The 21,804-nt window shown below is 36.4% G+C and overlaps 1 protein-coding gene across 4 annotated transcripts in view; it reads right to left on the minus strand.

The window, feature by feature from the left end:
* Positions 1-21,804, minus strand: part of GNAI1 (G protein subunit alpha i1) — an 85,630-nt gene that overhangs the window by 35,570 nt on the left and 28,256 nt on the right. The window lies entirely within an intron of this gene.

Below are 21,804 nucleotides of genomic sequence, written 5' to 3' on the forward strand. Positions count from 1 at the left end.
AGCCTTTCAAGTCACCTGCTTGGACCTCTTCCAGGTGTACATTCCTTCCTTTTGTTCCTGCTCTAAAGCTTTTTAATAAACTTTCCTTACTGCTCTAAAAATTGTTCAGTCCCTCCTTCTACCTTATGCCCCTTGGCCCAATTCTTTCTTCTGAGGAGGCAAGAAATGAGGTTGCTGCAGATGCACTGGATTCCCCACTGGTAACAGGGACACAGAGGAGTTCTCCCCACTCCGTCCTCCGCCTGCGGGTCTCCTTTAAGGAGGAAGTGGCTAACGAAAAACTGCATCTCTGAGAGAAAATATGGAGCCCAGCAAATAAGACTGTGCTGAGGGCAAAGGAGCACCACCACAGGAACACCAGGGAGAGAACTCACCAGTAGTTTGGGGTCTTAAACATACAGCAGCCTACCAGCAAGATCCAGAAAAGAAAAATGCATCAAGTCACAATAAGAAAAAGGTGGGAGGAAGAGCAAAAAACGAAAAACCAATCGATCTAAGGTAACCCTTTGTTAGATTCTAATTGCCTAAACAAAGTTATATAATTAGCACTATCGATATGACAGTCAAACAATGTCCGCCTCTGATTTGGCCGGGGGTAGCACAGGAAATTTTAGTTTTATCTGCTGGCAATATTTAAAACAAAACAAACAAAACACACTTCTGATCTCAGAAACAAGCATCTTTTTTTTTTTTCTTTCAAAGAAAAAAATCATTTAGTCAACTTTTTGCTTAGGGTCACATTTATATTATTTATTTGCTGGCTTAAAGGATGGAGGGTACCCAACATCACAGGCTGTTTAACTACAACATGGGTATTTAGCCAAGTTATCTTATGCTGCAGTCCTCATACCACTACTCTCTGTTTATGAAATCCTAATATTTCTGTTGAATTTAACAATTTAAAATGTTAACACTGAATAAAACTAAACTATAATTTAGTTGCAAATGAAATAAAACTAAATTACAAATGCATTTAAAATCCATTCTGTTTATTATAATGCTACTGTAAGATTAACAAGATCAAGGTCCTTATATGTAAGTGAGAAGCAGATAAAGTGGGTGCAAGGGCAAATATAAATTAAAAATAAAATGTTCAATTCTCCCTGTTGAAAGGAAAAATATTTCCCTCCCTTTTTCTTAGAGCATTTACTTTAGTAAATTGTAATTGGAAATACTTCTCCCTCTCTTTGAAATGTATATAATATATTCTTTTGAAAACTAAATAGGCCTTTTGCCAGCTTTATGACTCAGGAATGTCTTTCTCAAGGACCTAGGAGCCATCTCTTTGAAATGTAAATATCAAGGGAGATAGCATCCCTATCTCCCAGTTTGCATGGCAGGGTAGGAACTAGACTTCCATGGGCACCTTGCTCGCTCCAAGATGCAAAACTACCTACTGTTCTAAAGATAGAAGTTTCATTGTTTCATTTTCACCTATGAATAAGGCCAATTAGCTAACATGATGGTCATTCCAATTACCATAGTAAAGGTATGGTAAACCGTGCGTGACAAAAACTGAAGTCCTCTTACTTGAAGACATACTGTTTATCATGTAATGGGTTGAATAGGCTTCAGTTTATAAAGGGGTAAGGGTCTTCTTTTGTCTTTACAATCTCTTAGCCGATGTACATCACAATATGGTTTAATGCTTATTTAATAATGAAAGTATTTTCTTTCTCTGCTATTTTCTGGGTTGGGAAAAGATTTTGTTTTTAATTATCATTCCCCAACAGGAGCAGTTAACTAAAAATCTTTTATATTTCGTTCTAGGAAGCTCTGAACTTATATTTAAATAAATATTTACATATATATGGGAAATAGATATCTGACATTCTAGGATAAAGGAATAATTTAATTATGACTGTAAACATTAAAATCCAAAATCTAGACCTTCAAAATGACCCATTTTCCCCAATCTTAACTCCATATAAAACTATACACTGAGCCATACACTTCTGAGATAGGCATCATACAATTATAATGAGTAAGAATGTATGTACATAAAGGAAATGAAATCAGTATACTGACAAGGTATGTTCACAGTAGCATTATTCACAATAGCCAACTTATTAAATCAATCTAAATTGTCAAGGGATGAATAAAGAAAATGTGTATATATACACAATGAAATACTATTCACCCTTAAAAAAGAAATCCTATCATTTGTAATAACATGGGTAAACCTGGACAAACACCACATAATCTCGCTTATACAGGTACATGTAGAATCTAAAAAAGTCAAACTCAGAAACAACATAGAACTGTGATTACCAGGGGGATTAGTTGGCGGAATTGAAGGGGAGGAAGGAAGATGGGGTCAAAGGATACAAAGTTTTAGTTAGGATGAATAAATTGCAGAGATCCTCTGCGCATCATGGTGACAACAGTTAATAACAACATATTGTATGCTTGAAAATTGCTAACAGAGTAGATCTTAAATGTTTTTACCACAGAAAATGGTATGTATGTACGGTGATGGATATGTTAATGCCTTATTATTTATGTACCCATGTACTAAAACATCACCTTGTAAACTGTAAATATCTGTGATTTTTATATATCAAAGAAGCAGCCAACCCTGCTGACACTTTGATTTTTAAATTTAGCTGCAGAATCATGAAAGAATACATTTATGTGGTTAAAAAAAATGAATGAATGCACACACAAAGCTACCCTAGAAAGGCAGGACAAAAGAATTGTGTGCAACACTGAAGGCTCTTTTCTGAGATCCCCGTCAAACAGACCATTCAGCTAACTGAACTGACAGACAAAATGTTTCTAAAATTTCAATCTACACACCCACTTAATGAGCAAGTGTGGAGGACCGGAGGCTACAGGCATATTTTCAGGTGTCTATAAGTTTTCTGCAAAAAATTTGTAATACAGTATTTTTATTTGTATAGTGATAAAATAAACTCTAAAGTCACTCTGATCACACCATATGTTTGAAGGTGGTCACAGAGTTTCAAGGTCTTTATTTGAGTTTGTGTTTGTAAGTCCCTAAGACACTTAAGCAAATGTCAAATACTGTGCTAGAGGGACCTTTCCATCCACCACTCTATCTGGTTTGACTGTCAATCACCCAATTGATCAAAGAAGAAGGGTCATGTTTTTCTGGCCCATCAGCGTGGTGTCATTACGAATAAAATTCCCTATGCTTATAGATCTTATGCCAACCAACAATCAAAATATTTTACAAATTAATATAAGATATATACATGCAAAATACATATAAAACTTATAAAACAATCACTTAAGATACAGTGATTTTTTTTCCCTCCCACAAAGGAATGAGCCAGATTCTTTCCCTTTCCTTTTATGTAAAGTTATCAAGAAAGATCACAGCACTGAAAAGATGATGTGAAATCTGGTCCACAAAAGCCATTTTTGATGATCACATAATGGAGGATGCCGTTAAAGGATGGGACGAAAACAGAGGGGAGCAGCACTGAATGAAGACCAGGACATGAGAAGCCTTATTGTACTGTTTCAACCATTAAATGAAGCCACAGTCAGGGAGAACATATAATCTATCTTCCAAGTAGGAACTTTTGAGAGTTAAAGTAGACACAGCTCAACTGGACTGACCTGAGCAAAGTAGGAAACCTGAGCTCTAGTGATAACTGCAGACAAATCAACCTTGATTTCCCAGCTATGAGAGCCAGGTATGAGGTTGCTTTCTGTCACATCAACCCAAAGAGTTTGGACAGCCCCTCTACCAAGTACTCATACTTTAATCATCTTGAGCTAATGAGTGAAAAACAAAGGAGGTTAATGATACATTTGCACCAAGTGCAAATAAACAAACACTGTATGTGGCACAAAAGAAAGTTACAGAATTTTAGGTAGAAAAAGATGTGGGAAAATTTGTCATTATACAGCCCATTGCAGAAGAGGTATGCTAAATCAAAAGAATTATATTGCAAGTGCAATTTATTGTGGCTAACATCCCATTATTTCTCATACTAATTTCACATTTAAACTTTACACACACATGCACACACTTCATAAGAATGCTTTATAGTTCATGTAAGACCTATAAGGGTAAGAAATTTTACTTCCTATGACAATTATACATACACATGTATGAAAATAATTTAGAACCATACAAGAGGAGGGTATTTTTCTTCATCAGGAAATCATACACTACACTTTGTCTAAAGCTCAAATCTAATTGCTCTCATGTTTTTGCTCAGCTGTTTTCTATTAAGGACTGGCAAATAATTAACATATACAAACTTTTTCAACATTTCTTATGCCAAGCTACAATTCTCCATTGGCCTCTCTCACATTTGTGAGCAGAGTTATGGGGGAACTATTCCTATCTTTTCAAAAATATTTGTAGAGACAACAAGATACAGATATTGTATCCCTCTGCAGCAGAACATAGGTTTACTGTCCAGTATCCCTCTGCAGCAGAACACAGGTTTACTGTCCAGTATAAAAAAGGTATTGCATCCTTTGAGACAAAGGACAGACAGACTGACGTATTTTTTAAAAACTGCAATCCCTAAGGCCACGGTTCCTCTACTGTAATACAACCCATTGCTTGTGCACCTATCACCTGGCACTGTTCATGTTGCCCTTATGGGCTGGCTTGGTAAATCACCACCAAAGCTGATTCTCTGGCATAATGCTCTATTAAAGTTATTTATTTGTCTCTAAACCAGGAATTTCATGTCTTTTCACAGCATCTATGAAATAGTGGTATAGTAAATTGTTAGCTTGTATGTAGAGAAAAGTCTTAGACACTGAATAATTCCTGACAAAGTGTTCTGCTTAATTTTTCATTAATTCTCAAATTTCTGGCAACTAAGGACACTACGCTTTCAGCATCTTTATACCTGAACTACATGTCTATTTAAAATTCTAGTATTGTTTTTTCCTTCCCAAATGGCAGGTAAAACAAGTCTGCCTAATGAACCAAAGTAGTAAGTAGAACAGTGGCTCTGAAGCTATGATAGCAGTATTTGTATCATCTGGGAATTTTGTTAGAAATAGACATCTCAGGCCCCATCCAGCATTTACTGAATCAGAAACTCTGGAGGTAAGTGGTCCAGTAATCTGTGTTTTAACAATCCCGCCAAGTGATTCCGATTCATGCTAAAGATTGAGAGCCAATAAGGAAGAAAAAGAAAATAAAGGTCACCTCCTTTTTTTCTTGATTAATGATCATACATAGTCATTAAGTTGCTAGTTATTAAAAACAGATACACAATTTAAATGAAATCATTCTATTTTCCCATCCCTCCCCAAAATAGTAAGACAAGTAGCACTGTTTTGCATTTCTGCAAATAGCACATTAAAAGGCAGCTGGATTCTCATATTAACTTCTGCATTTAATATATTGTAATATATTATACTTTGCTTGAAATCTATGAAGAAAATCTATTTTCACATAATTTAGTTAGAAAAGGGAAGAGCATTCAACAGCATTTAAATATAATTATGGATAGTCTTACTCTATGCCATAATTTAAGAAGGAGTAACTTCTTAAGTTTGATTACAGTGTAGAATCTGAAACCATTTCTATGAAGTTTTCCTATTTTTGTACGGGCATACCTCAGAGATATTATAGGTTCTATTCAAAACCACTGCAGTAAAGAGAATATTACAATAAATCAATTCACATGAATTTTTTGGTTTCCCAGTGCATATAAAAATTAGGTTCACACTCTACCATGGTCTGTATTAACTGTGCAATAGCATGATGTCTAAAAAGTGTACATACTTTAATAAAAAATACATTATTGCTAAAACATGTTAACAATCATTTGAGCCTTCAGTGAGTCATGAGCTTCTGCTGTAGAAGGGTCCTGCCTCCATGGTGATGGCTGCCAACTGATCAGGCTAGTGTCGGTGAAAGTTGAGGTGGCTATGTCAATTTCTTAAAATAATGTAACGAAGTCTGCTGCATTACAAGAAAGATTTTTCTGCAGCATGTGATGCTCTTTGAATAACACTTTACCCACAGCAGCTGAACTTCTTTCAAAATTGGATCCAAACCTCTAAAACCCTGCCACTCCTTTATCAACTGTTTATGTAAGATTCTAAATCCTTTGATGTCATTTCAACAATGTTCATAGCATCTTCACCAGGAAAAGACTCCATCTCAAGAAACCATTTTCTTTGTTGATCCATGAGAAGCAACTCTCCTTCCTTAAAGTTTTATCATAAGACTGCAGCAAATCGTTCACATCTTCAGACTCCACTTCTAATTCTAATTCTTTTGTTATTTCCACCACAACTGCAGCTCCTTCCTCTGCCAGAGTCCTAAACCCCTCAGTCATCCATGAGAGTTAGAATGAACCCAGATATTCTTTCAAATTCCTGTTAATGTTAATATTCTGGTCTCTTCTCATGAATTACAAATGTTTTTCATGGCATGAAAACATTTGAATGATTAATCCTGTTCATAAGCTTTTCAATTTACCCAGATCTATTAAAGGAATCAGCACCTAATGGCAGCTATAGCCTCACAAAATGTGTTTCTTACATAATAATACATGAAAGTTGAAATTACTTCTTGATCATTAGCTGCAGAACAAATTCTGTGTTAGAAGGGATAAAAACATTAGGCTGGGCACAGTGGCTCACACCTATAATCCCCTTGGGAAGCCAAGGCAGGAGAATAGCTCGAGGCCATGAGTTCAAGACCAACCTGGACTAACATAATAAGACACCCAACTCTACTAAAAAATAACAATAAAAAACACTGGCCAGGCATTTGTGGTCCTAGCTGCTTGGGAGGCTGAGGAGGAAGAATCACCTGAGCTCAGGAGTTCAAGGCTGAGGTTAACTATAACCATGCCACAGCACTCTGTCCTGGTAACAGAGCAAGACCTGGTCCCTAAAAACAGCAACAGCAACAATAATTTCCTGTACATCTCCATCAGTGCTCTTAGATAATGTGGTGCATTGTAAATGAGCAGTAATATATTGAAAAGAATCTTTATATCTGAGCAGTAAGGTCTCAACACTGTGCTTAAGATACTAGGAAAACCATGCTCTAAAAAGATGTGCTGTCATCCATGCTTTTGTTCTTCTATTAACAGCACAGACATAGTAGACTTAGTATTTTTTTTTTTTTTGAGACAGAGTTTCCCTTTGTCACCCAGGCTGGGGTGCAGTGGTGTGATCTTAGCTCACTGCAGCCTCAGCCTCCTGGGTTCAAGTGATTCTCCTGCCTCAGCCTCCTGAGTAGCTGGGATTACAGGTGTATGCCACCACACAGCTAATTTTTGTATTTTTAGTAGGGATAGTGTTTCACCACATTGGCCAGGCTGGTCTCAAACTCCTGACCTCAGGTGATCTGCCTGCCTCAGCCTCCCAAATTTCTGGCAACACAGGCATGAGTCACTGTGCCTACCCAAGATTTATTATAATTCTTAAGGGCCCTATGATATTTAGAATGCTAAATGAGCACTGACTTCGACAGTCACCACCTGCATTAGCCCCTGAAAAGAGAATAAGCTTGTCCTTTGTAGCTCTAAAGCCAGACACTGACTTTTCAGTGTCTTTTCTGAGAGAAAGGCTAGAGACTTTTCTCTAGCTGTGAATGTCTTAGACGGGATTTTCTTCAAATAGTAGGCTGTTTTGACTACATTGAAAATCTGTTGTTCAGCATAGACATCTTCATCAATGATCTTAGCTATATCTTCCAGATAACCTGCTACAGCTTCTACGTCAGCACTTGCTGCTTTACCTTGCACTTTTATCTTACGGAGTTGGCTTCTTTCCTTCAACCTCATGAACCAACCTCTGCTATAATGGCTTCCAACTTTTCTTCTGCAGCTTCTTCACTTCTCTCAACCTTCACAGAACTGAAGAATTAGGGCCTTGCTCTGGCCTAGGCTTTGGCTTAAGGGAATATTGTGCCTAGTTTGATCTTCTATCCAGACCACTAAAACTTTCTCCGAAACAGCAATAAGGCTGTTTCACTTTATCATTTGTGTGTTCACTGCAGTAGCCCTTTTAATTTCCTCCAAGAACTTTTCCTTTAAAACTTGGCTAAATGTTTGGTGTAAGAGGACTAGCATTCAGCCTATCTCATCTTTGGACATGCCTTCCTCACTAAGCTTAATCATTTCTAGCTTTTGACTTAAACTTAGAGGCGTGTGACATTTGAGATATTGTGAGAACTACCAAAATGTGACACAGAGATACAAATGACCACATATATTAGAAAAATGATGTTGACAGACTTGCTGGATGCAGGGTTGCCACAAACCTTCAATTTTTTAAAAAATAAATTAGTTAATTAAAAAAGGCAATTATCTGCAAATTAATATCAAGAGAAGAACAATGAAACAAGGTATGCCTGTACATTAGCTCCATCAGTCTATCTTGTACTTGGATGAATCTTTTGCCCATATTTGACTTAGAAATCAGTTCACTAAGTTTTGCAGGACACATTTCATTATTTTTGTACATATATATACACACACATAAATATACAAGCATATATTTTTAAATTTCCTTTTCAGAATTACCCATAATCTCATCAGAAAAGGATTTCAGTCTTGTAAACACATCAAGATACCAGTAGCAAGAATAAGTTTTTAAATACTTTTATTTTTAAAATTTTATTTGGCTTGAAAGTTCAAATTTTATTGCTGACAACAAACACTGTCACAGCTATTTTCCTTGAAGTGAATGACTAACTCAGCGAAATCCCAAGTTGGACTAACTGTAGTTTGTCTATCAATTAAAAATGGTTTTCCAAGAAAAGAACTAGTTCAGTTCACAACTCAAACACTCATACAACTGTTTTCCCTCACAATAACCAACCATCAGGCTTTGGTATACAGAAGTACTGTAAATGTATTTTCCATTTGGTCACATGGAATATTAAAGAGGTGTATTTTTATGACTCAAGGTTTAATGAAAATAATACTTTTTGCTTCTTTAGCTTCTTCTTTTATTACAGGTGCACAGTGGTGAAGAATCAATGACTGACTACTAGTACTTGGATCCCTGAATGACCACATGGGGTAGAGTGCCTCAGGACTATTTAACTTTAGACTTGTGACATGGGAGAAATAAACATCTGCCTTTTTTAAGCCATAGTCAGGTTTAGTTTATGTGATGCAAGAGCCTGAAAAATTTGCACTGACAAATTTTTTAAAAGCAAGCTAGATTTGAATATACAAACAAATATATAAACATGTAGACCTAATACATAAAATAAAAAGCCCCAAAACCTACTTGAAAAAAAATTAACATCATAAATGGAAAGGGAAACTACAGAACACGAAAAAAATATTCATAATTAATGAGTATCAAACTATAGTTTTCTTTAAAACGCAATGAACACTAATTGACAAGAATACCAATATTCTGAAAAACAGTAACAGCAAAAGATACAAAAACAATTTCATAGAGGGAAATAAGTATATATAGTGTATTTTAGAGCTATATATAAAGACATATGTTTATTCATACAAGACAAGTACATGAGAAGAAATATACTGAAGAAGTGTTTTTTAAAAAATAAAAAAATTAAAACTCAGAACAATGATCTCTGAGAGAAAAAAAAGTGTTTATATCGAAGTAATGTGATTTTACTTCTTGAATATTTCTGTAATTTCCACATTTTTACACTAAATCAAAATTATGCAATTTATTTAGGAAAAATTGTATCTCTATGGTTAAAGATGAATAAAATCATCTTCTTTAATTTCCTTTACATCTACCCATCTTCTCATCTCATCACTCATATACATAAATCTCACATCCCAGTCAAAGCAAATTACTTCTAACACTCAAAAGTTTCTTGATAACCCCTACCTCAATTCCTTCCCCACACTTTCTCCCAAGTTGAGCCCCTTATCAACATGTGCCCTAAAAATGACCATACCACATCTGGGCAGGAGAGCCTCTGGGGTTGACTTTTCACAACCAAGGCACCTCCACTTTTCAGAGAGTGTGGTAACTGAGTTGACAGACACTAGGATGCTACATGGACCAATACAGCAGTAAGAGAGACAACTAAGACTTAGTGAAAGACTGAGGACTGTCCTTAGAGGGAGCTCAAGCAGGTAAGCTTTAAGCAAGCAAGCTTTAAGGAAGCCATGAGTTACTGCACCAAAGATTTCAATTGTGATGCCAGGAATACCTAGGTGGAAGCCATCACCTATGAGACCAGGGAGACAGAGAACATCATATCTATGGGATCAGACAGTTCCTGCTTCATTAAGCCACTCTTCCCTCCCTTCCCACCCACCTGCTGTCCCCCACACCAATTAGGGAGCAGAGCAGGAGTGGAGCATGGCAAGTGATGAAACATTTTTATCTGAACACTACATAAATGGACTCTTTAAATTATCAGACAGGACTAAGGCTCAAGCATTTTGCAATTTTGGGGCATTCTGTAGTTTTTCTGTACTTATCAGAATATAGCGGCTCAGCAGGAGGTAGGCTGTGTACAGAATAAGGTAAAATAATTTTTTTTTACTTGACATCTAAGCTATAGTTCAAAACCATTACTGTAATCTTATTATACATAAGCAACAGGTTAAGCATAGTTTAAAAGTATATTTAGACAATATATAAAAGACATTATACTCTAGCGCTGCCATCTGCATGACATGGCTTCCATCTCAGATATAAGATACATGTCCATGATCCCACCTGTACGTGAACCCTGCAGTCAGCAGGGGGTAGAAAATAAGTAGGGGAAGTGGAGGAAGTGCGCTTTCACCTTAAGGGCACAACCCAAAAATGGTACCCATCATGGTGTCACTTCCACTCACATCCCCATAGCCAGAAGCTTGTCTTCTGGCCTCATTTTCCTTGAAGTAATGCTGGGAAATATAGTCACTGTGGCCATGTGCCCAGAAAACAGATACTGAAAGATACTAGATATTGGGGAATAACTGTCAGTCTCTGTCACACTCCATAAACCTAATCCTTCCTTTCCTCTAACCTCTGTTTCATCTTTAAGTTTTAAAAAACTTTTAACATGCAAATAAACAAGCAAGATAAAACATTTACAATTTTTGTTTTGGTTTTCCTCCTGAAAACTAGATGTCATGGAAAGAAAATAAGTAAGGTAAGCTGCTAAAAAATGCTGCTGAACAGGTAAAGGTGAGACAATTGTTAAGTCAGGAAGAAAAAGAATTTTACAATCTGGAAGGATTCTTCAGGTATCTTTAAATTCTCACTTGAAAGAAACAGTAACTGGAAATAAAGGGTCCATTTTGGTTATGTGAAAAAGATAACTGAACAATACTTCAAGGAAAAAAAAGGTCATGACTCTACATCAGAAGATTCCTGAATAAAAGTGTATGTTTTTGACTAAAATAAATATGCAAGGTATGGTTGCAATTTGTTTTTTAGAAGTTCCCCTTAAGACAGGTTGGTCTGACGGACAAAATCTGATACCATCAGACAGAGGAAACTTCCTTCTGCATATTTACATATTCAAAACTTAACTACCTTTATCTCCAAAATTGCATACTCCTTACAGAACTATTTTTCTAAAATGTTTAAATCTGTAATTTTTTTTTTTTTTTTTTTTTTGAGACAGAGTTTCGCGCTTGTTACCCAGGCTGGAGTGCAATGGCGCAATCTTGGCTCACCGCAACCTCCGCCTCCTGGGTTCAGGTAATTCTCCTGCCTCAGCCTCCTGAGTATCTGGGATTACAGGCACGCGCCACCATGCCCAGCTAATTTTTGTATTTTTAGTAGAGACGGGGTTTTACCATGTTGACCAGGATGGTCTCGATCCCTTGACTTCATGATCCATCCGCCTCAGCCTCCCAAAGTGCTGCGATTACAGGCGTGAGCCACCGCACCTGGCCTGTAACAACTCTTAAATGCAAACTTCTTAGCATGGCATTCCAGGCATTTCCAGGACTGGATCCAAAGGCCTTTCAGCCTCATTTCTTTTTACAAACCTCCAACTATTTTCTAGCCATAGAAATCTTTCAAAATTATCTATTTAATCCACATAGCCATGACAATGTTAGGCAATCTAGTCAAAGTTAAATACGAGGTGGGTCCTGATTCTAGAAAGCTCAATCAGATTACAAGAATATGACAGTAAAAGATTACAGAAAAGCTGATACAAATAAACTGTGTACCAGTTCATTTAATCCTAAAAGTACAAGAACTACAGCCCTAGTATACCTCATTGGACCACTAGCTTTTCAAATACCATTTTTAAAGACATTTTTCCAGAGGGACACACAAATAGGATTATATACAGAAATGTGGTTTACAAAACAATCTATTTCATTTGAAGAAAAGCGGAGGGAGGAAGGAATGCTTAGAAGGAAAATAGACTAGTGAAAATAAGATGTCTGATAAACAACTGAAGAGCCCTCATATTTAAGAGAAGTTATACTATGTAATCAAGATACTGAAACTTAAGATCAAAAACAGAAGTTATACAGAAGCAAATTTGGTTCTGGAAAAGATATAACCTAATAATCTGATGCCAGAATCTATAAAACTACATCATCTGTCAATGGAATTGTTGCCCCCTGCACCTTAGTTTTCAGTAATACTATAGGAAGCACATAGTTTCACCAGATGCCATTTCACATCAAGATGTAAATTAAAATAAGCATCAATAATAAAAGATGACACTGAGTTCATACATTCTGGCCATAGCCAGTTTCTGGAAGGGTCAAAGTCCAGTGGAGATCAATACAAGAAAAACCTTCAATATTTTTCTGCGTCAGCTGGCTTTGCCAGACAAGCAAGCGTCTAACAATGATAAATGGTGTAGCTTTCACTAAATCCCTGCTCTACTTCACGCACATTGACACACAGAGACCTAAAGTTTATAAAGAAGAACTAAACTTTGGGTCTCTGTGTGTCAATGTGTGTGAAGTAGAGCTAAGATTAATAATTTAATAAATTTTTAATTAATAAATTTTTACAAGGAAATAGGGAATTATTTTTTAATGAGGATAAATAATACATCAAATAAGTTGGCAAGTAAATACTAATCAGAAAAGGCTTATGGGGGTAAAGAGATTTCACACTATAACTTTAATCTGATGAACTGTAAGAGTAGAAACTATTTGGTCCTAATTTAACAATATACTTTAGTTTCTAGTTGAATCAGTTGCTCTAGGACTACAGAACGAGGAGTAATAAATCTCTTAACTGTCAATGAATTTTCTTTTTCCAAACTGTCTTTACCAAAGGCACAATATATTTAGTGTAAAATGCACTGATTTTAGTGATGTCAAATGTGAAAAATGCTTATCTTAGAATTAATGAAAATACGGTATGTCCCTTTGATCCATCCTCATCAATGGATCTAACTGCCAGGTTAGAGCTTCTGATATGGTTTGGGTCTCTGTCCCCACCCAAATCTCATGACAAATTGTAATCCCTAATATCAGAAGGGGAGCTGATGGAAGGTGACTGTATCATGGTGGTAGATTTCCCCTTTGGGGCTGTTCTGGTGATATTGAGTTATCTGAGATGTGGGTGCTTATAAGCACATAGGCACCTCCTCCACTCTCTGTTCCTCCTGCTCCAGTCATGTAGGATGTGCCTCCTTCCCCTTCACATTCTACCACAACTGAAAGTTTCCTGAGGCCTCCCCAGCCATGCTTCTTGTACAGCCTGCAGATCTGCGAGCCAGTTAAAACTCTTTTCTTATTCCATTTGACCCAGCAATCCCATTACTGGGTATATATCCAAAGGATTATAAATCGTTTTACTATAAGGACACATGCACACGAATGTTCACTGCAGCACAGTTTACATTAGCAAAGACCTGGAACCAACCCAAATGCCCATCGATGATAGACTGGACAGGGAAAATGTGGCACATATACACCATGGAATATTATGCAGCCATCAAATATGATGAGCTCGTGTCCTTTGTAGGGACATGGATGAACCTGGAGATCATCATTCTCAGCAAACTGACACAAGAGCAGAAAATCAAACACCGCATGTTCTCACTCATAGGTGGGTGTTGAACAATGAGAACACATGGACACAGGGAGGGAAACACTACACACTGGGGTCTGTTGGAGGGAAATAGGGGAGGGACAGCAGTGGGTGGGGAGTTGGGGAGAGATAGTATGGGGAGAAATCCCAGATATAGGTGATGGGGAGGAAGGCAGCAAATCACACTGCCACGTGTGTGCCTATGCAACTATCTTGCATGTTCTTCACATGTACCTCAAAACTTAAAATGCAATTTTTAAAAAAAACTCTTTTCTTTATAAACTACCCAGTCTCAGGAATTTCTTGATAGCAGTGCAAGAACAGACTAATATGGCTTTCATTAGGAATTTCATACACTTAAGTTTTCAGAGTTAATAGAGGTTAATAAACATGAAAAGATGTTCAAAAACATTATTCATAGGGAAATGCAAATCAAAACCACAATAAAGGTACTACCTCACACTCACTAAGATGACCATAATAGAAAAGTTAAACAATACAGGTATTGGTGAAATGTGGAAGAATTATGGAATCTTCATACACTGCTGATAAGAACGTAAATGGTACGGCCACTTTGGAAAACACTCTGACATTTATTTAAAAAGTTAAACACTCAATCCTACATATATACACCAGAAAAATAAAATATACTCACATGCAAAAAGTTATACATGAATGTTTATAGCAGCATTCTTCATAAAAGCAAAATGGTGGAAACAAGACAACTGTCCATCAACTGATGAAGAGATAAACAAAATTACAAAGGAATTATTCAGCTATAAAAAGAACGAAGTACTGATATATGTGACAAAACAGAAGAACCTTATGAACATTATTACGTTCAGTGAAAGAAGCCAAAGATCATATTATACGATTCCATTTATATGAAATGTCCATATATGTCAAATCTAGAGACAGAAAGTAGACCAGTAGTTGAGTAAGGGTGTGGATTTTGGGGGAAATGAAAAGTGACTACTAAAGGTCATGAAACTTTTTGGTAGTAATACAAATATTCCAAAATTGATTATGGTAATAGCTGTACAACATTATGCATATACTTAAAAATTATGGAAATATATATTATACTTTAAATAATTTTTGTGAATTATCTCTCAGTAAAACTGTCTTTAATATTAAAATTTGGTAATCAACAGTCAAAAGAAAATTTGGGAATAATATTTAAAAACCTGATTATAGACACTTTCACTGACTTCTCTCCCATGAAGTCATTCTGAAATAATGACTAACACCTAGTTACTTGCTAAGAGCAAACTGTTCCTAAATGGAATCTACACTCTACCTCCTCTTCTACTGTATAGCATTTCTGAATACACAATTTGCTGAAAGACTAGTGATTTTATATAAAACAGATGTCTGAAGATTTTACCTAACAGATGGGGTGGTGTTTGATATGAGAGAATGATACATGTCGATTACTTTAAAATGATAAAAAATAGAAAAAGATTCCTTCAGGAGGAAATTTTAGCCTGTAAGACTCCAACTTGCAAATGTTAAAAGGTTTTAGGCCTTTTAACAGTCGTGACAGAACTTCATTAAAGAGAACAGGGGCAAGTGGATGGAAAACTACCACAAAAGCCATGTGTAGAATATGGAATCTAAGTACAACTGTCATCTCGCAAGGCATGGTTCTCCTCCTTATTTTAAGTCTAAGAACATTTTAAAGAGGAAAATCATAGATTATGACAAAATCAAAAGAATCAGGGACAGAAGTGCAGAAAGAGAGTAATAAGAATCTTATTATTTACATTTAAGGAACAGAACAAGCAACATTTGAGAAACAGAAAATGATATATAGGTCTTATAAGATAAAAGTCAATCTCACATCATCAAAAAAAAAAAAAACCTGTAATAAAACAAACCAGTAGGGTAAATTTTTAGAAAGGTAGAATAGTGGTTGTCAGAAACTGGGACTGAAACAATGAGGATTTCTTATTTAATTGGTACAGAGTTTTGATTTGGGATGATGAAGAAGTTCCAGAGATGAACACTGGTGATGGCTGAATAACAATGTGACTGTAGTTAATGCCACTGAATCGTACACTTAAAAATAATTTAAATGGTGCATATTATGTATATTTTGTCAGAATTTTTAAGTGAATCTGATGTTCTAGTTATGGCCCTTTGTATGCATGGGGGGCCTATTTCTAATAAATTTCACAGTAATCTTTTAAAAACCTAGCAAATTGGTTAAAAAAAAAAAAAGGCGGGGAGTAGTACATGACTAGAGATTTTTAGAGCACCTGTCAAATGCAGTTTTTCTTGTATATTCTCTAGTCTGAGGCAGTTCCTAGGGCTTCAACTTGCAGGCTGAAGTTCTCATGGAGTCGGCTAAGGGCAATGACACTCAAAAGGATGGTGCTACTATAGAACAGTTCAAGGGGAATTTGTGGGAGCATTTTTGGTCATTGGTGTGGCTGGGTATACTACTGTGATATACAGAAAAATCTCATCAATAGTTCCCATGTCCTGCACAATTTTCCAATAACCTGTATTCTGTTGGTGAAAAAAACAAAACAAAACTTTATAATATCTGATTCTACAACCTAGCTCAATTTCCCACATAAGTACAAAGACTTTTTTGCCTGATTTTAACATGTTTTGACTTTTTCCAGCAATGCAACTACTGCATAAAAGAGAGACGACTGTAATCCTTGTCATTTGGAAATTTCAGTAAAGTTGAACACCATTTCTGCAAGTCATATTCTCAAGGGCACATCTATTTCCATTTGCATGTACAGTAAACTATAAACGATTCTGTATATGGAAATAAGTATCCAACTTTTATAAAGACTTACAGTTGTGGCTCAGCATTTACATACTGAAAAACATGGTATAAATCACTTTTATTTCTCTAATATATTGCAGTTGGGTATATTATACTAGCTTTTAGTAAATATGTAAAAATAGGTTACTATAATCTACAAATGTTGCAGAATATTACAGGGGACATCAAAATTATATTACAAAAGTGGACATTGGGTCTGACAGGATGGGAGCTACTACTCCAGGCAAGCAAAATAGGAAAACCTTTTCTTCTGTCAGACAGCTGACTCCATCTTCACTTTTGTGGACACTGACCACCCCATCTTAAGCATAAAAAAAGTGAATCTAACTGCATATGCCTCCTGCTATAAACTACAGACGCTACAAATATCTACATTCTACAGAATGCTGAGCATTCCAAGGAAAAACTTTCTTGTCTTTCTTCCATGCATGCATGTGCAGTGTTCGAGTCTGGATGTCCATTAGTCAGAAATGCAGAAAAAGGTCATTCTTACCTTAGCTATGAGTCTGAAGGGGCAACTCCAAGTTTCTTCCCAATTCTAAGAAGTCTATGAAACCACCAACGCTGCTCAGGTGACCTCAGTTTCTAACTACCTGCTTTTCACTACCAGGAAATAGCAAGACATTAACCCACTCACTCTCACTGGCTATTACTTATAATGATGACAGTCACCTCATCAGCTCTCACAGGCTGTCTGACATCTTAGCTAATATACCCTAATCATGCCAAATAAGCCTTAAATGACAAAAGTGCTTTATACATCTTGTCAACTTTAAACCTAAAGACTGAAAAGGGAAGAGCACCTGGAACCTGTTTGGGAAACTGGAGTAAATCACTTTTAAGAACCACAGATATACACATGTATTTTATAAAGCATTATATGTAGAAGATTCGTTTGTCACATGTCATCCCCACTCTATGACAGCAGTATTAGTGAGGGGTGGGGGAATGAAACGGAAAATATAAATATAGATATTGTCAAAGCACCCATGTCATTTTAAGGGACAAAAATTAATTATCACATGTAGAGTTAAATAAACAACATTTGACTATAAATTCACTATAAGTAATCCTAAAATCAACTTAGAATAAATATCAGTATGTAAATTGAACAGAGAGGCTCTCCATTTCAACTGTCTTCTAAACACAATCATTTAAATTCAAGCAAAGGAAAATTGTTTATTTCTATTTTGTGATTACTTGTAAGAATAACGTATCAATCTATTTTGCTAACAGGAGAACAATCTAAAGAAATAGTAACCCCCTCTGTTTTTTTAAATAATTTTGAAATTCTGTTTTCTCCCATGATCAAATCCAACTCCACTTTCTTGAAGATTGCATGTCTATGATCACTCATATCACAATTACTTGTTTCTATCTATGTTTCCAATACAAGGATGAAAGATTCCCCAATGCAAGAATGGAATATTTTTGTCCTTACATGCTCATTGCTTAGCACAATGCCTAGTGAAAGGCAGTTAGTAAACTGTAATCTGTTGTTGTTAATGTATAAAAATAATAATCTTTATAGCTCTATGTGACAAGCACTATTCTTAGAATTCTGCATTTATTTTTCCAGCAATCTAAACAATTAGTATGCCATTACCATGCTAGATTATAAATGGTAAAACTGAGGTTTAACAAACAAAGATTAAGTAAATTGCCCAAAATCTCTACTTGTAAGCTGAAATCCAGGAGTCCAAGGTTTTATATTAATTTACCCTCCCTATCTTTAATTCTCAAAGAAGAGAAAGTAACAAAGGTCAAATGGGATGATACTGTCTAAATGGTGCAGTAACTGCTATTAAAATATTTTACATATTCATATTTACTTGTTTTTTTAGATGAAGTCTCGCTCTGTTGCCAGGTTGGAGTGCAGCGGTGTGATCTCGGCTCACTGCAACCTACCCCTCCCAGGTTCAAGCAATTTTCCTGCCCTAGCTTCCCGAGAAGCTGGGACTAGAGGTGTGCACCACCATGCCCAGCTAATTTTTGTATTTTTAATTGAGAAGGGGTTTCACCATATTGGCCAGGCTGTTCTCGAACTCCTGACCCTGTGATCCACCCATCTCAACCTCCCAAAGTGCTGTGATTACAGGCATGAGCCACCACGCCTGGCCTTACCTTGATTTTTTATCTATGATTTATTTCCAAATCAGAAATTTTGAGAGATATATTCTCAAATAGCATTTGTTCTTTTGATAATCTAATTTTTAAAAAGTATTATACTACCTGTAATCCCAGCACTTTGGGAGCTGAGGCGGGTGGATCACGAGGTCAACAGATCAAGACCATCCTGGTCAACATGGTGAAATCCCATCTCTATATAAAAACACAAAAAATTAGCTGGGCATGGTGGTGCGTGCCTGTAGTCCCAGCTGCTCAGGAGGCTGAGGCAGGAGAATTGCCTGAACCCAGGAGGCCGAGGTTACGGTGAGCCGAGATGGCGCCATTGCACTCCAGCTTGGGTAACGAGCAAAATTCTGTCTCAAAAAAAAAAAAAGAAAGTATTATACTAAAAACTACTTCTAGTTACAGAGTATGTTAACCATAAAATTATGGTATTTGAATTAAAAAATAAAAATAAATGCATAGCATGTTCAATTAATATCTGCCAGAACTCTGAAGGTAAACTGCAAATAAACACTGTCTTTAAAAATAATATTTATCGGCCGGGCACAGTGGCTTACGCCTATAATCCCAGCACTTTGGGAGACCAAGGCGGGTGGATCACGAGGTCAAGAGATCGAGACCATCCTGGTCAACAAGGTAAAACACCGTCTCTACTAAAAAAAAAAAACATTAGCTGGGCATGGTGGCGTGTGCCTGTAGTCCCAGCTACTCGGGAGGCTGAGGCAGGAGAATTGCTTGAACCCAGGAGGCAGAGGTTGCGGTGAGCCGAGATCACGCCATTGCACTCCAGCGTGGGTAACAAGAGCGAAACTCTGTCTCAAAAAATAATAATAATAATATTTATCAAATAGCTCATGTTTTTTAAATAACAGAAATACCATATAAAGTATTTATATTTTACATAAACATATAAAGTGGATCTTTATTTTTACATGGAGAATATTTTATTAAACTGCAGGGTCACCTCTGCATTAGCAGATTCATGATGGAATGTTAACAGCTCTTTAAATAACAAAGAAAGAACAAAAGTGACTCTAATGCAACAGATCTCTAGATATGGGGTGAGATCTGTGAAAAGACAAAGTCACTGAGCTAGAAAGGACTTGAAAGGTCACTAGTATCTCTTTTAGCCTTTGGGAACACTGTACAACATTACTGAGAGATGAAAATTGATGTTATTTTTAGAGATTTAAGAGGAGGAAAAAATCACAACTTCTACCAAAAAGTCACTCCAGAAATAAACAATATTCAGAATCATAAAACTCCTATTAATACTCAATACAAATCCTTGAATAATATGGCTTAAATCAATTTCCTTCAGTTTGGTCTTGGTGGAACGCGCAAAACAGCTGGCCTTTACAATACATCCTCACATATAAAGTCTGAGCTTTGTCTTTTTTGGAGACAAATAATGCCATTTTAGCTTTTTTCTCATAGGTTTATTTTCTAACTTTTTATATATCTTTTTTCCCGATGCTTCTCCATCGCTATTAAACAGGTCAAGTAAAGAAATAAGTGGTATACTAATGCTCTGAGATGTCAACCAGCTATTATTAAATCATCGTTTTTGCTTCTCCAATGACTGGTATCTTTGTAAACTCATCAAAGGATATTTGGGAAATCATGGAGGATGTTAGAGAAAAACAGAGATGGACAAATGCCCTAAATTGAAAGAGTGAGAAAATTCGGTAAAGTCTAGAGTCAACTTCTGCCAATTATGAAGGCGACTCATTAAAAGATAAAATGTGAGTACTCAAATAGAAAGTAGCCAGGTGCAGTGGCCTGAGGCATGTAATCACAACACTTTGGGAGGCTGAGGCGGGCAGATCACAAGGTCAAGAGATGAAGACCATCCTGGACAACATCGTGAAACCCTGTCCCTACTAAAAGTAAAATAATGAGCTGGGCATGGTGGCACCTGCCTGTAGTCCCAGCTACTGGGGATGCTGAGGCAGGAGAATCGCTTGAATCCAGGAGGTGGAAGTCACAGTGTGCCAAGATCACGCCACTGCACTCCAGCCTGGTGACAGAGCGAGACTCCATCCCCCCCACCCACACCCCCAAAAAAAGAAAAAGAAAGCACAATATGACAAAGTAACATAGGTTCACTATAAAAGATCAGTTCTATTTTGATAAGACTATTAGATACAGGAAAAAAGGCATGAAGTATATCTGAAGCCTAGAGTAGTCTAATTTCAGTGATACTGTTACAATATGCCCATGGTATTCTTATGTTCAATACAAGAATACAAGGCTGGTTTCTAGTTCATTTAGGTAGGTTTGTATCTGGTGGGACAATTCTATTCAAAGATTGATTAAAAAGTCAGTATCAACATGTGGATTATATGCTACAGAATTCACACATTGACTATGAAGTAGGCACAAAGACAAAAGGAAAACTATTGTCTCCAAATATCTAAAAATTCAACAAAAATGGGCTAAAACTATCTTCACATGTTTAAATTAATGCAAAATACAGAACTTGGACTCAAAAAGTTCAGTTTCTCAAATATGTGTTACTGGTTTGAGCTAAGTAGTTACATAAGTGAATTTCAGTTGAATATAATTAATGTCCCAACAGTCAAGAGTACACTGAAGACACACTGGAGTGATGGAGAATCTAATAAGAACAGACCATCTTATGAAAAGGACATGTAGAGATCAAGCAAGGTGTTAAGAACTCACTACCATTCAGAACACACTGCATTTCGTAAACAGGTATGAGTCTACCTACAGAAGGGCTAGTAGTATGCATGCTGAGGTGTATGATAAAGATGACTACAAAATTAAAATTATGTAGCTTAAATAAAATATTGAGGGGTTCTGGGGGATAGGGACCATTCTGTATTCCAAACATGTAAAACCTTCAGATGCTATATAAAAGAGAACCAACACACACTGCCAGAGGAAATAAACACGAGTCCCAGATAGATAGATGAAACCCA

This window comes from Callithrix jacchus, chromosome 11, assembly GCF_049354715.1.
Source record: "Callithrix jacchus isolate 240 chromosome 11, calJac240_pri, whole genome shotgun sequence".
Lineage (NCBI taxonomy): Eukaryota > Metazoa > Chordata > Mammalia > Primates > Cebidae > Callithrix > Callithrix jacchus.